The following is a 16,577-nucleotide window of genomic DNA, read 5'->3' on the forward strand; positions in this document are numbered from 1 at the left end:
GAGTGCCACTCAGTTCGGCTGTGATCGTCCTTCTCTTTAGCATGACTCCGATCCACTCTCTGATGCCTCTCTCAATACCTAGCAAGTTGAGGGAGCCCAGGATAGAGTCGGGGTTCACGTTATTGAACGCGCCTTCGATGTCTAGAAAGGCTGCCATCGTGTATTGTTTGTGTTGTAATGTCTTCTCGACATGATGTACAACTACGTGTAGCGCTGTTTCCGTTGATTTTCCTCTGCGGTACGCATGCTGCGCATCCGAAAGTCGATGTCCTTCTAGAGATTCTCGGATGTGGACGTCCAGGAGTCTCTCTAGTGTCTTCAGGGCGAAGGAGGTAAGACTTATCGGTCTATAATCCTTTGCTAGGATATGCCCACTTCTGCCCGGTTTCGGTATGAAAATGACTTTAGCCTCTCTCCACAGCAGTGGGACGTGCGTCAGTCTTAAACAAGCTTCATAAATGGCTTTTAGCCATTTGCAAATACTGTCCTTAGCTGATTGTAGCATTGCCGGTATTAAGCCGTCTGGGCCCGGGCTTTTATACTTATCGAAAGAATCTATTGCCCACTGGATACGCTCAGTGGTAATGATGTCCTTCGTAGGTGTATCCATTTGAGAGCTCGTTCCCTCCTCGGGTTCCGAGTTCACTCTGAGGCTTCCTGGGAAGTGGGTGTCAACTAGTAGCTCTAGTGACTCCTCGATTGTCGTCGTAGCAGAGCCGGCTGCTCTGTTGATCAGGGTAGGGCTTGTGTGCCCCTTGGCGAGGATTTTGCTTACTCTCGCCGTGTCCTTTATGCCTTCCAGTGACTCGCAGTAGTTTTGCCACGACTCTTTCTTGGCCTTGTATACTGCCTTCTTGTAAATTTTTTGTGCCTCTTTGTATGTTCCCCAATCAGGGGTTACATAGCTGTGGTTAAAGGACTTTCTCGCGCTCTTTCTGAGCTCGCTCAATTCCTTTGTCCACCACGGTGGGTATTGCTTCTTCGAGAATGTTAGCTTACAAGTCTCTTTGAAGGCGTTGTTCAGAATATTAGTTAGGCCCTCGACCTCTTTGTCGAGTGCCTTTGCAGTGGATACAGTCTTGATCCTCCTGCCGTTTACTTTTGATCGGACAATTTCGCTGAAATTGTTCCAATCCGTCCTACGGGGGTTCCTCCTTGGCACCTGTTTCTTAACTGGTGTCGTTAATTCAAAGAAAATGTACCTATGGTCTGAGAAGGAGTGTTCTGTCGATACCCTCCAGTTCTCGACCCTGTAATTGTTCTGCTCTATATGTAATGTGAGGTCTAACACCTCTTCCCAACCTTGAAAATTTTCCGTACTCGGAAAGATGAAGGTCGGCGTATTGCCCTTATTACATATTGTTACGTTTCTACAGATAATATTGTCAAAGAGTGACTCACCTCTTTCGTTAGTCTCCGAACTCCCCCAGAGCGTGTGTCTTGCGTTTGCATCACACCCGAGCACCAGGGTCGTCTTCTTCGCTTCCGCCCATTGCAGCAGCTTGACTACCGGCTCAGGCGGGGCCGGCTCGTCATGGGCCATGTATGCCGATGTTATGATGACTCCGCTCCCATCCACCGCCACGAATCTGGCCACTGCTAGGGTGCTGAGATTGGGACAGAGAAAAGCATTAAAGTGATTCTTAATTACAATGCAAGCTCTCGACCTACCATTCGAGCACAGTAGTGTGTATCCTTGGATTCTCAAACCAGCGACTTGCCCGTCCCTGGTCCAAGGCTCCTGTATCAGGCCGATGTCGATATCCCTCTCCCTTAGAAGGATCGTGAGATTAGCTGAAGCGTGCGAGCTGCGCTTCAGGTTAATCTGCACGATTCTCGACATCGATGTTGGTGGGGGTGGCGTCTGGAGATTTGTCGTCGATGACCATGTCGTCCAACAATTTGTTGGTGTCATCGACCTCCTCCAGAATCTCGTCCGGCTCGGCCAGGAAGACCTTAATCTTGGCCTTCCTGATGCCGTACCTGACCTTGTGGTCCGTTGCCTCCAGCTGGGGCAGACAGCGCTGGTTGATCAGCAGGAGGAAAGGCTGACTCGCCTTCATCTCCTGCTCTGCTCTGAGGATGGTCCAGTCCTCCGTATGTATGTCTGGGTTCTGAGCCTTCAGACAGGCGATCACCCTAGCATGGTCAGTTTGGCCCTTTGGTAACCAGATGCGAGCTCTGGGTCTCCTTGGGATCTCCCTGGCGTGGACTAATCTTAAGGCCAGTCCATGTGTCGCTAATCTTAGCCACACACTCCGCCAGGAAGCTTCGGGAGAACCCATCGTCGCACCTGATGACCCGGTGCCCTCTGACCACGTCTGAGGAGTCGAAGGAGGGGATGGGGCCGGTCGGCATGCTAACCAACCTGTCGGTCACCATGTCGGCCAATTTGGCCTCAATCTCCTCCCACTTCTCCGACAGCAGGCGACCGTCGTCATGGAGCTCGTCCACCAGTGCCATAGCCAGACTGTCTCTGGCCACCTCGCTAAACTTCTTTGCCTGGCTGACAAAGTTCGTCGCTCTCGGCTTACCCTGTGGGTCCTTCGCTCTCTAAGGTGCGCTTTCACTCACTTCCTGTGAGCGAATTCGCTTTGCCTTCGAGGGCTGGAACGCCGCCGGGTTTGCCGCTTCGTACTGCTCAAATTCCGCGATCTCCGCAAGGAATTTGGCCTTGTCCTCGGCATCCCGTGGGTCAGTTTTGCCCTCAGCCTCGTTCTTGGCTATCTTGCCGAGAACGAAGCGGGCTCTGTTGACCCTCGCTCGTCTCTGATGGTGAGACATTTTTGCTATCTCTGAGGTGGTGCTCAGCTGAGCCCCACCTGTGTGTTTCGATTGGGGAGTGCTACTCGCTCTCCCCTCGGATTGCGACTCTTCTCCGTCGGTCTCCGATGCAATTTGAGATGCAGCGACCAGTCTCGGCCTCTGCAACTCCTTCTCGTCCTTCGTTGACAGTTTTGGGGTTTATCCTCTCCCGGGAGTTCCGAAGCTCGGTTTGTAGAAGTCATTTCATAGCATGATCGCCCGCTTTGCTCGACCTGGCAAGCGCAGCGGGCCAGAGGGGGTTTGGGGCTTTGAAGAAGGTCGACCGCAGCTTCGCCCCAAAACTGCGGCAAGGCCACTTACGACCCAGGGTTGCCTGGCCCTGGGAAGGCTCCGTGCAGACACAGCTTGGAATTACCCCTCAGCTGCGAACCTGGAAGCCAGTGTGCACGGGTCGCATCACACACCTGACTTGAGGGGAGGCTACTTAAAGACTGCCTAAGTCCGCCCGACTACAATTGGTCAGCATCCCCGGTCGAGCCTCGACTGGGGACCTGCTTCCAGCCGCCCTCGCTTGGAGAGTATAGTCGCACTACCGATGGTGTACACAGTTACGGCAGATGACACAGTCATCCGTTGATCCCCCTGTGCACCCTATCGGCTGACGGCCACGATTGGCTAAGGACGGCAAGTTTATTAATTGTCTACTAGAGTAGGAAGTAATCTTTGGTTTGCATCCCAATTTAAACCGCGTAGAGCGAAAAGTAAAAAGTTCTTTTGAACAGACTCAATGCGTTTACTATGGACGCCGTACTGAGGGCTCCAAACGCAGCATCCATATTTAAGAATAGGACGATCTAAGGAAGTATATAAGAATTTAATAACATAGGGGTCATTGAATTTCTTCGACCACCGTTTAATAAATCCAAGCACACCCCTGGCTCTATTTACCATAGATGAAATATGATCAATAAAGTCAAGTTTTGAGTCCAAGCGGACACCCAAATCGTCAACAGAAATAATTCTTTCCAAAGAGCAGCAGTTCAGCGTGTAAGTAGCAAGCTTAGGAACGACACGAGAGAATGTCATTAGCTTGCATTTCGAGCCATTTAAGTTTAATAAGCTTACACGGCACCAAGTTTGAAAATTATTAAGATCTGTTTGTAAATCCGACTGGCAGGCAACGTCATTGTATTGCACGCAAAGCTTGACGTCATCCGCATACATAAGTACTCTGGAGTTGGTCAAGACTTTGGGCAGGTCATTTATAAATAATGTAAACAATAAGGGTCCCAAATGGTTTCCATGCGGGACGCCAGATGTAACCCTTAGAACATTGGATAAATTATTCTTAAAGAGGACCTTTTGCGTCCTGCCATTCAAAAACCTTGAGATCCAATTAAGAAGATCACTTGGAAAACCATTAAATCGAGTTTTCTAATGAGGAGAATAGAATGGAATGGAATGGTTAACAGAGTCAAATGCTTTACTGAAATCAGTATAGATTATATCTGTCTGAAAATTATTATGGAAGCCCTTTATAATATAGGAAGAGAGCTCCGAAAGATTTGTTGTTGTTGATCTTCGCTTAATAAAACCATGTTGACATGGAGAAATAACCGATCTACAAAGGTGCTGTCGGTGAGGGGTGATAATGTTTTCAAATAATTTAGGGAGGGCCGACAACTTAGAGATTCCTCTATAATTGCTGGCATCCAAATTGCTACCTTTTTTGTGGAGAGGAATAATAAACGATTCCTTCCAAATAATGGGAAAGTGGAAGTTTCCAAGGACAAGGTAAACAATTTCAGAAGGGCACAATACGCTACGTCGGCACAATACCTGAGCACACAGCCAGGAATTCCGTCGGGACCTGGCGAATAAACTAGCTTGACACGATGAAGATCTAAAAGGAGAGAGCTTTCGTTTAGGCTATGACAGAAAATAAAACTTGATTTGGGTATGTCGTTGGAATAGGTCTGGTTTAGATACGAAGAGTTTGAACAGGTTGTTTGAAAAAACTGCGAAAATAGATCGGCTATTGCCTGATCATTATTTGCGGTAGTATTTTCAAACGAAAGCGAGGAAGGATTTGTTTTAGGCTTACGTTTAGTGTTAACGAAATTATAAAACGGTTTTGGGTCCTGTGAGAACTGGGCCCGCCCTAAAACGAGTTAAATAGTTTTTATAACACTGCGTGTTCAGCACGGTAAAGTTTGACCGAGCTGATAAATAAGATGAAAGGGAAGATTGAGAACCGGTGAATTTAAATTTAGCATACAGTCTTGATTTTTTATTTTTAAGTCGGCTTAACTCTTTAGTAAACCACGGCGGTTTATTCGAGCTTGGCGGATAATATAACGGAACACATTCAGTAAAAAATGAATTCATGGCACTGTAAAAAATATCCACTGCAACTGCCATGTCAGTGCACATGTATAGATCGGACCAATTGAACTCGTTTATAAAATTATTCAGCCGTTCAAAGTCCGTCTTGCGAAAACATAGGACTTTATCGGCTGGACGGTCAGAAATATTCTGTACGTCACACCCAATATCAAGAGTCACATTGAAAGTTGGAGGATAAGGATCTTCGGGCTGCGTCAGAGGCACCACCCTTGCTAAACTGACTCTCGCAGGATCAGAGACGAAGCATAGATCAAGCAAGCGCTGTAAGGAATTTCACCCATGGTTGACTTGAGACAGCGAAATGTCAAACAAGCCAGCGATAAAGTCATGTTGTGTAGGTGTATGGAGAGTATTGGTGGAATTATTTGAGCACCAAATAGCACCTGGGATTATAAAATCCCCTAGAACTACCAACTGGTCTCTATCCAAAAGTCTACTGGAAACCATCTGAATAGCGGAAAGGTGATTCCAATAAATAGGAAGTTCCGACAGTGGAGGTATGTAGGAACAGGTAATACAAATGGAGCTACCTTTGATAGATAGCTTCACACAGAGGAATTCAACATCGTTGCATTCCTCGAAGGTTAATAATAATAATAAGAACTCCACCCCCGCGTCTGATAGGGCGATCTAGCCGATATACTGTGAACACAGCTGGAAAAACTTCGGAGCTCAGAATCTCCGGCTTTAACCATTTTTCTGTGAGCACAATAACCTGAGATGCAAACGAAGGGCTATCAAAATACAAGTTAGGAAGCTTCTACGTAAGCCTCTTGCATTCTGATAGGAAATAAAATGCTAATGGACTTCGGTAGCAAGGTGTGTGTGCGATCGTGGATTAACCAGTGGGATGGTATTTCGGCCCTTCATAGATTGACAGACATGCAGCGGCGAATTTTGTTGATCAGCAAGCTTAAGGGAGGTTCCTTACAATGGCTCCATGCTGAGGCCGGACGGTTGGCGGAGCCAAGGGACGAGCTCATCGAAGAACTAAAGCTAGCTTTTGGCGGCATTAAATTAAAAGCGGCATTAAGGCGCAAGTTTGAGGTTTTTGTGTTGAATATACGAACCAGCCTATTATTACAGAGTGCCAAATAGTTTCGGGAAGCCCAGTTTCGCCCATAAAGAGTTCTTGTATACCGAAAGACATTAAGTTAGAACCTCTAAAAGAGAGTTATTTTGGATTAAACAAAAGCTTATTGAAAAGCTTTGGAAAAATATTATGCTTTGTACTGAAAAATGAAATAAAGATTTGGTTTAAATTAATTGTTGTGGCTAGCGAATCTATGCTCTGTATATTGCGCTGGGGAGGGATTTTATGGAAGCTTGTAATTTGGAAATTAATTTAGAAACCTTAAAAATGATTACAATCGAGGAATTTAAAACCCAAGTCGGTCGTAATATGAACATTAGTTTAGTGAATGACAATACTACGGGACCTAATGAATTGGATAGAGAAATAGATTGCGAAAGTTTAGAAAATGAAATTTTAGTGGACAAAAATTTAGATAAAGGTTAGATAAAGGTTTCAGTACAGATTTAGATCAAAAAGATTTAGGTACAAGCTTAGGAGAGAATCTTTTAGGTACAAGTTTAGGTGAGAACATTTTAGGTACAAATTTAGGAGAAAATAGTTTAGATACACGCTTAGGTGAATGTTTAGAAGAAAATAATTTAGGTACAGCTGTTATACGGGAACAAACTTTAAGTACAAAAGGGTTAGGTGAGGAACAACGAGGTGTGTTGCACGAAAATTTCGATAACAAAATGATGGATATAAACACTTTAGAAAACTGTGAGGAAGAAAAACTATATAATACTAGCTCTACCCTGCCACGTTTCTTTGTGGCATATTGTGGTTGCACGCATAAGAAGTAAGTCAAACAAAAAAGAATAATTTTCAAATTCATTTAATTCTGTAATACTTGTTGGTATACAATATTCTTCGTTTCTCCATTCTCCGCGTAAATATAAAGACTATCTGATTTTCCGACACGGGAACACGCAACATATAATTGTCCGTTTGAAAACAATCTGCATCCAAATCTAGACCACACAACTCCAGAGATTGACCTTGAGCTTTATTAATGGTCATTGCGAACGCCAAGCGAATGGGAAACTGTAATCTCTTGAACTGGAACGGTGTATCAGTCGGGATCAGAGGAATCCTAGGAATGAGGACATCTTCACCTTTGAAAGGACCAGTTATGATCGTTGCTTCTACTACGTTGTTCATCAATTTCTTGACTGCGAGTCGCGTACCGTTGCAGAGTTTCAGCTGATTTATATTTCGGAGCATGATAATCGGCACACATAATTTTAATTTCAATATGTGTGGTGGCATTCCAGGCAGATCAAGTGAGTTTAGAAATTCCGTACGGTAATTAACTGTTTCCTCTGCTTCCACAACGGTATCTATCGACTTATATGTCATTTTGACAGTTTCTATGCTGGATTGGATTACATGATTGAGCTGGTAGACATCTTTGTTCCTAGCACCGAGAATCGCTCGTCCACTGAGCCAATCGTGATTCCTATAATTTATTCGGATATCGGGGAACACTTTTTGGATAAGTCCTTCCTTCGATGTAACTAAATTACAGAAATTCTCAGGCAATACTTTTTTTCTCGACGTCTAATTGACTGGCAGCTTTCCGTTCTCAATGTCCAGTAGCTGTCGTGAGAATACGTCGGCTCAGTCATCATTCTGTAACTGGACACGCATATTCGGTGACTTGAGCTTTTTTCTGAAAAACGGGATGTGATGTCATGTCTATCCTAGACGATTGTCCAGGAAATAAGAGCTGCTCTATCTGGTTCCAAGCTGGATTGCATGTGAAAGTGATAAAAAAGTCTGGACGGCCGTAGCAACGAACATATGCCATGGCATCTTGAGCATATTCCTGCATGTGGCGTTGACTACCTATGTATGAAGATGGCAAAATCGTGAGCTTTCCGACGTTGGTTGTATTACGGTCATTCATCACAGCATCCCGCAAATGGATATATTCCTCTGACCGAAGTTTCGTCTGATTCAATCGGAGGAACAGCAAACGTTCTGTTTCAATTTTTGCATACATATCGACAATGTACTGATGAAACAACTGACGACATTTCAATATATGATTGTCATCGGTCCTCCGAACCATTAATCGGTATGAGTAAAAGTTCATCGCGCTGCACTTTTTATTCGTTTCTACACCATTGACTGGATCTACCATCCTCACATTGAAATGGAATCCATTTGCACCATTCCAGAAGATGAGAGGATACTGCATGGCATCGTAACAACGGTGAGTTTCTGCGACGTTTACCAATCTATGGTTTCGTCGATGGAGAATAATATCTCGAGGTTGGAACTGATCCCCGACGATGACAATTGCCACTTTGTCTATAATTGGAGCATTATATCTCCTGATATGTTCTCCAGCAGGCGTTTTCTCTGCATGAATGACAATTTTATTGGTATCCGAAGGCATCATATCGCTTGCTGTGTTGAACAAACGCACCAAATTGTTCTTTTCGTGAAAAAGCTTCTGTAGCTGCGAAATAATGTGCCTCTTCAGCGATTTATTGATTCCATAACGTGCATCTACTTCATCTCCATCATCACCAATGAAATACATTTGAAGAAATTTGTGTTCGATATCTGGGAACGGAAACAGGGAACCTGCTTTGTGATAGATTTGTCCTTTGATTTTAAAAGTTGGCATGAATTGCGCATTTATAATTTCCGAACCAAATGACGTCGTTTGGAAGCAAGAGTTGTATTTCCTAATGTTCGACAGGAAATGCTTCGATTCAGCAGTAGATCCAGCGAATAGAGAGGCCAGAGGCTCTGGTGGTGCGTCAAGTTGAGGCAACTTCACTTTCCCGAAAGCGCAACACAATCCTTTTGGTTCGTTTTTGAATTTGAGAGATTGACCTTGAGCTTTATTAATGGTCATTGCGAACGCCAAACGAATGGGAAACTGCAATCTCTTGAACTGGAACGGTGTATCAGTCGTGATTAGAAGAATCTTAGGAATGAGGACATCTTCACCTTTGAAAGGACCAGTTATGATCGTTGCTTCTACTACGTTGTTCATCAATTTCTTGACTGCGAGTCGCGTACCGTTGCAGAGTTTCGGCTGATTTATATTCCGGAGCATGATAATCGGCACACCTATTTTTAATTTCAATATGTGTGGTGGCATTCCAGGCAGATAAAGTGAGTTTAGAAATTCGGTAGGGTAATTAACAGCTTTCTCTGCCTCCATAACGGTATCTATCGACTTATATGTCATTTCGACAGTTTCTATGCTGGATTGGATTACATGATTGAGCTGGTAAACATCTTTGTTCTTGGCAGCGAGAATCGCTCGTCCACTGAGACAATCGTGATTCCTATACTTTATTTGGATATCGGAGAACACTTTTTGGATAAGTCCTTCCTTCGATGTAACTAAATTACAGAAATTCTCGGGCAATACTATTTTTCTCGACGTCTTATTGAGTGGCAGCTTTCTATTCCCAATGTCCAGTAGCTGTCGTGAGAATACGTCGGCTGAGTCATCGTTCTGTAACTGCACCCGCATATTCGTCTTCAACTGTGATGTACGTACATGTTGCCACAATATATAATATTTCAGGCAAGCATTTATCTCGTCAGCTGGTGTTGATCGGGAAATCACAGGCAACGTTTGCCTGAAATCCCCTGCGAGCAATATTAACGCATTCCCAAATAGTTGGACAGCTCCACGCAAATCCCACAATGAGAGAGCCTCCAGCGATGTTTTGCGTGCCATTGTGCATTCATCTCAAACAATGAGTTTACATCTTTGCAATACTTTTCCCATGCCAGATGCTCTGGAAATGTTGCACATAGGAGTCTCGATGATTTGCATGTTCAACGGCAACTTCAGCGCTGAATGAGCAGTCCATCCACCAGATAACAATGTCGCAGCGATTCCAGATAAAGAAAAAACTAAAGCTATGTCCTTGTTAGCTCGAACCGTAGCCAGAATCAATGTAATGAGGAATGTTTTCCCCGTTCCTCCTGGAGCATCCAAGCTTCAGCTACCCTTGCCCTGTCGCGTTCATTATTTTGAGAGTGAATCAAATCGATTGCTGCAGAACGCGATAGCCTAACTCTCAATCGTTCTCTCAAGCCTATCTGCTCGTCTTTCTGCTGTTTCCGCGTTGTCCACCTGCATTGCTCTCAGCCGCTCAGTCTCTCGGATGGAGGCCCGCTCTTTTTATTTATTTATTTATAAAACGTTAAGGGCTATTGGACGAAATGACGAGAAGGCCTTACAGGGACTGCGAGACGTAATTTGCTTAATAAATACGTGGAGCAAATTTGACCATTGAGAAGCTTAAGTATAAAGATAACGCCGTGGCAGGTTCGACGATCCTTTAGGGTGGGAAGGCTTAAAAGTCTTAGCCTGTCGGCATACGAGGGAAGATGACGATGTGGATCCCAGTGTAATCCACGTAGAGCGAACAAAAGGAATTGTTTCTGAACAGATTCAATAAGGTCTTGATACTTCGCATATTGAGGTGACCACACACACGAACAATATTCAAGAATAGGGCGAAAGAGTGAGATATAAAGAAGTTTTGATGTGTAAGGATCATCAAACTCCTTTGACCATCGCTTAACAAAGGCGAAAACCCCTCGAGCTTTACTAATAATTAGACCAATGTGGTCATTAAAATTAAGGGTGTGGTTAAATAGGACTCCGAGATCTGTTACCGTATAAATGCGTTCAAGATCGCACGCACCTATAGAGTAATTGGCGAGCAGGCAATTCTTCCGGTAAAATGACATAAATTTGCATTTGGAGTTGTTGAGAAAGAGGAGATTGTTAATGCACCAGGATTGCATGTTATTGAGGTCAGTTTGCAAAAGGATGTGTGAATGAGAGTTCGTCAATGGCAAACAAAGTTTGACGTCATCTGCGTACATCATCACACTTGAGTGAAGAACCACTTCAGGCAAGTCATTGATAAAGAGGCCGAACAGAAGTGACCCAAGGTGGCTCCCTTGAGGAACGCCAGAAATAACAAAATCCCGGTTTTAGAGAGAGCGCTTAACGGCAACACGTTGACTACGGTTGGATAAATATGTTGCAATCTAGTTAGTCAATAAAGCAGGGAAACCCAGAAGCGTAAGTTTTCCAAGTAATAGTAGGTGATTTAGTCAAAAGCTTTGCTGAAATCGGTGAAGAAACCGTTTCTAATGACAGCACAAAATTCTAGAAGGTTTGTAGACGTTGATCTGTTTTTCATAAAGCCGTGCTGAGAGGGGGACATAATTGACCGACATTGGTGCTGCAGCTGCGCAGTAATCAGAAGTTCGAATAACTTCGGAATAGATTTACTGCGCTTTTTATGGAGAGGAATGATGAAAGATTCCTTCCAACTTTCTGGGAAATATGAAAGACGAAGCGACATCTGAAATAGAATTGACAGAGGTCGGCATAAAGCACCAGCACAGTGTCTCAAAACACAGCTAGGAAGGCGATCAGGACCAGAAGAAATGGAAGGTTTTAGTGTCTTGAGGTTCTGAAAAACATCGTCTTCGCAAATAGCGGGCATGAAAATGGAATTAGAAAGTGGAAGAGAATAAGGATACGAAGAGGTTGTATTGTAGCCAATGGATGAGTACGTAGACTGGAAAAATTTTGCGAACAGGTTCGCTATATCAGGCTCGTTAGACGCGGACTCAGTATTGAGATGAAGACAAGAAGGAAAATTTTGGGATCTTCGTTTTGAATTTACAAACGCGTAAAATTGCTTAGGATTAGCCTGGAACTCATCCCTACACCGATTTAGGTGGTTTCTGTAGCATACAGAGTTGTGGGCTAAGAATTTTGTGCGAGCTGTCAAGTATCTAGAAAGGTCCACCTGTGACCCAGTCCTAGTGAATTTCTTGTGAAGCCTCGACTTCAAGTTTTTAAGGTAAGATAGTCGACGAGAAAACCATGGGGGCTTGTAAGACGCGTCAGGTGAAGGAAAGGATGGGACATAAATGTCAAAGGCAGAATATAAAATATCGTAAAAGCGCATAACCATGTTATTGGGGTCGTCTAGAGAATCCAAAAAAGTCCAATCAGCTAGGGATAAATAGGAGTTAATGCCATTGAAATTAGCTCTGCGGAAGCAGCGAAAAGTTGTCGGTTCAACTTCTGGACTAGGAAGTAAAGGAGACGACACTTCAAGAATTATCTCCAGAGTGGGATGATAAGCATCTTCAGGATAGGAGATAGGGTCAATTCTTGACACAAGGGCGTTGGCGAACTCGGACGCAAAGATAAGGTCCAAGATTTTATCACTACAGTTCTTGACGTAGTTCAATTGGCCCAAAGAAAGGTCAATAAGACCTTGGACTAAGTCATGAGCTGCAGTGGGAACCAGAAAATTGGTGTCTGGTGATGGCAACCAAGATATGGAAGGAAGGTTAAAATCGCCCATAGCTATTAAATGGTCATTAACACCCAGAGTTGAGTGAATTCCCTGGATTAAGGACAGGTGCTGTAGATAAATAGTAGCGTCAGACCGGGGTGGGATGTAAGAGCATGATACATTGAGAGAATAGTCGTGAACTTGAACACGAACCGCAACAAACTCCAAAATATTATCTGAGTAGGTTGTGGGAACCAGTTCTGAAATAAGGTCAGATTTCACGGCAATAAGAACGCCGCCGCCAGTACGCATTTGACGGTCACGCCTATAGACAATATAGTTGCCAGCGAATAATTCGCAATCGGAAACAGAGGAGTTAAGCCACGTTTCGGTGAAGGAAATAACGTTGGCATCGAAGGAGGCACTATTAGCGTGCAGCTTGCTAAGTTTCCCTAACAAACTACGAGCATTCTGATAATGCAAAGAAAACGAGTTAATTAGTTTTTTGGAGGCCTGGTTGAGGGAGTCAGGGGCACTCCAGCCCGTGGGTTGCTCTTGTAAAGATATTCGTGAACAATAGCATGTACGGGCCATACGGAAGCATCAAGAACCTTACTATATAACGTGTCGGAAAGTGCAATTTTAAAAGAGGAAATATCTCGTTTCTGCTTAAAATTGAACTTTGAGACTGAGAATTCAGTTAAAGGATCATTCAATTTGTTGCTCAAGTGGATCGCGACATCTTTCGCGGTTGCATCTGGATTGAGGCGAGAGACATAAACTTGCCTTTTTGGGGCAACGCCGGCAAGAGGCGCCGGACTCCTTGGGGCGACACCAGAGATAGTTGAAAGTTGAACTCTGGGACTAGAAGTCAGAGGAGATGCGATGATGACAGCCGGGCCAATCGCAGAGTGAGCATTCTTGAGATGGTTTGAGGCCGGCAGGGTTTTGTTTGCTGCGGCAGCATGCGACGTAGACGCCAGATCCATGTTGACTGGCTGCATGGTTGGAGATGCGACGGTATCAGCTAGTCCAGGACGAGGGGAAGCATTCGCTGCTTGACCCGACGCGGCGACATCGGCGGCTGAGTCATCAGCAACACTCGTGGTATGACCATTTGGTGGGTTGCGTGGGCTAAACAGCAAAAGAGGGCTCGCAGGGTCTGCAACAGGCAAAAAATTATTAGGAATGTGTCCAGTGTTGTTATTTGGCGTGACACTTATCAGTTTCATGGATTTAAAAAAAGATTCCGTTTTTTGGAAACGGCTTGCCAAATCCTTGAACCCAGCCGCCAAAGATTGAAACTCTAAATGAGTTTGTCTCATAAAAATCCGCATTTCGGATTTAATATGAAGGCAGCTCGGGCACGTCCAATCCAAGCCAGCGTGATCTCGTATGCGGTCGGCGATGCGCGGGCCAACATGCCCAAGATCGGCGCAGCCAGGGTGTGCGGCATTAGTGCACAGCCAACAATAAACGGTGGCCTGCCGCGAAGTAATTTTGCGGCTATGTGGGCAATCCGTGGCACAGCAAGTTGACATTATGTTCAAAATAATAATAAGTCGTATGAAGCAACGCGCAAGTAATAAAAAGGAAATTGACTTGAGTGGCGAAGGAACCGATCAAAACAAAATCAGTGCGAGAGAAAGATGTAAGCTTTTATCTCAGCTCAAGAAAGTATGAGATTGTGTGATTGTTCGCGGCTTGCAGATCACTTGCAGCAACAACAACACTGAGACCAGCGCAGCAATAAGCGATAAACACACGGCGCAGAAAACAAGGGCGAAAGAATATTTTTCGCCGATGATGTTTTCGGAAATTAAAGTCACTGACTTTAAATGAGATGATTCAGATATTGTGGGTAAATAAAGAATAGCCAAAACACTGATCGTTTGCGAAAAATTTGGGCTTTTTAGAATAAATATTCACGGTGAAAACTTTAAGCGAGGGTAGAGCGAGAGAAAAACACGTCCGACTCGTAGGCGATCACTGAATTCGTCAGTCATATTCGTAATCTTACGTATTTTTGCTTCTGTATTGCAAGTACGACGACCGAATCTCGACTCCTTGGGTGGCATGACTTCGTTTCTTACTGAACCTGAACAAAAAAATAAAATTTTAATCTCCTATTTCTTCTTTCAATATTTTTGGGATGTTTGACAGGAAATGCTTCGATTCAGCTGGCTGCCTGTAGAGGGCGCAGCAGTAGGGGCACGGAGAAACGCGAAAAAAAACTGATATATTCGCAAACGCAGATAAGCTATCAACATCAAAAGTAGACAATAACCAAACTGAAACCTCATCGCATGTTGTGTAAAAATTTGGGCTTAAACGGTTCAGAACTTTTCAAGTCTATGAAGGAAGTAGACACAAACAGAGCATTTTTATATATAGATTGGTGAGCAAGTAAACTATAAGGATTGTGAAACGATTATCAAATTGTTAGAGACACATTAACCATTTAGCTGCGCACTAAGAAGACTGTCATAGAGTGAAAAGGAAGCATTGTTAAAAATGTTAGAGGAATACACTAGAGATGGGATTATTCAACCTAGTAAGTCGGAGTATCCTTCTCTTATTGTATTAGTGAAGAAGTCGGGGGAACTGAGACTTTGTATCGATTTTAGAAGGTTGAACAAAATCATGGCGAAAGATAATTATCCGATACCATTATTGGTGATCTTTTACATAATTTAATGGGGAAATCGGTGATTACGAAATTGGATCTGAAGAATGGCTATTTTCATGTATTTGTTAACGAAGAGACAGTTTTTGCGAATGCCCATGGGTCTTAAAACAGCCCCACAGGTATTCCAGAGATTTGTAAATGACATATTTTCGGACATGATGGTAGGTTACAGTGGTGAGGCCCATTGCTGGGGCCTCCAATTAGAGCTTAGCTCCTTTTTGTTCCACACCCTCTGTTTTTTTTGTTGTAATACACTATCAGTACCATCCAGAGTCAGCAAGGAAACCTAGGATTGCTGAAACTTTCAGCTTACCTATGCTTCTCAGTGACTCCATCTGGTAGGCACCGAAGTGGCGAAATCTGATGTGGTTTAGCGCTGGGCAGAAGCAGAGCAGATGTTCCGGTGTCTCTTGCTCTGTAGGTTGCTTACAGCTTCTACAGATTGCGTTGTATGGCAGTCCCAACTTCATTGCGTGCGAACCGATCGCCCAATGTCCCGTGGTGAGTGCCCTGAACCTGCTGATATCCCGTTTGCTGTTGGATAGCAGTTCCCTGGTTCGCTTTTCGTCGTACTTTGGCCAACATTCCCTTGACCTTCTGTGATCGCTCTTCCTTTGCCATTCTTTACTGGCTATCTGTCTAAAGTGGTCATGGATCCTTTTCTGGATCGCGTTTAGGGAGATTGGTAATTCGAAGTCAGAACTTAGCCCTGCCGAGCCTGCACGGGCTAGTTCGTCTGCCTTCTCATTACCTGGGATCTCGTTGTATCCCGGTACCCATGTTACTTGTACCTTATTTTTGTCGGCAAGTCTATTAAGGGCCTTCTTGCATTCTTCCACTAGTCGTGAGTTCGTTTTCACGGCAGATAGGGATTTTATAGCCGCTTGGCTATCCGAGTAGATTCGAACTCTTTTGCCCCTGAGGTCCTGCCCTAAGGAAAGTTCGACTGCTTCCCTTATGGCTAGTACCTCAGCATGAAAGACCGTCGCTGAGTTAGAGAGATTGAAAGCCTTTTCAATTCCCCAATTTTCAGCGAAGATCCCAGCCCCTACGCCGCAGCTCATCTTTGAGCCATCGGTGTAGAGGGACACCTCGTTCTCCACTACTACTCTGCCCCTACTCCAGTCATCCCTTGATGGATATGATGTCGAGAATGCGTTCCCGAATTTCATTTCCGCGATCATGTAGTCGGTCTTAACGTCTGTGTTAATGCCGCTGTTTGCAAGGATCTTGCCGTGCCCGGCGCCGTAGTCCCTCCAGCAATTGCTCGCCTTCAGTCTTACTGCGCTCTGTGCCGCAGTGTCCTTCACGAACAGCTCTATCGGCA

The sequence above is a fragment of the Drosophila serrata genome, unplaced genomic scaffold (assembly GCF_035046125.1).
Source record: "Drosophila serrata isolate PLE 108 unplaced genomic scaffold, ASM3504612v1 contig_248, whole genome shotgun sequence".
NCBI classification, from domain to species: domain Eukaryota; kingdom Metazoa; phylum Arthropoda; class Insecta; order Diptera; family Drosophilidae; genus Drosophila; species Drosophila serrata.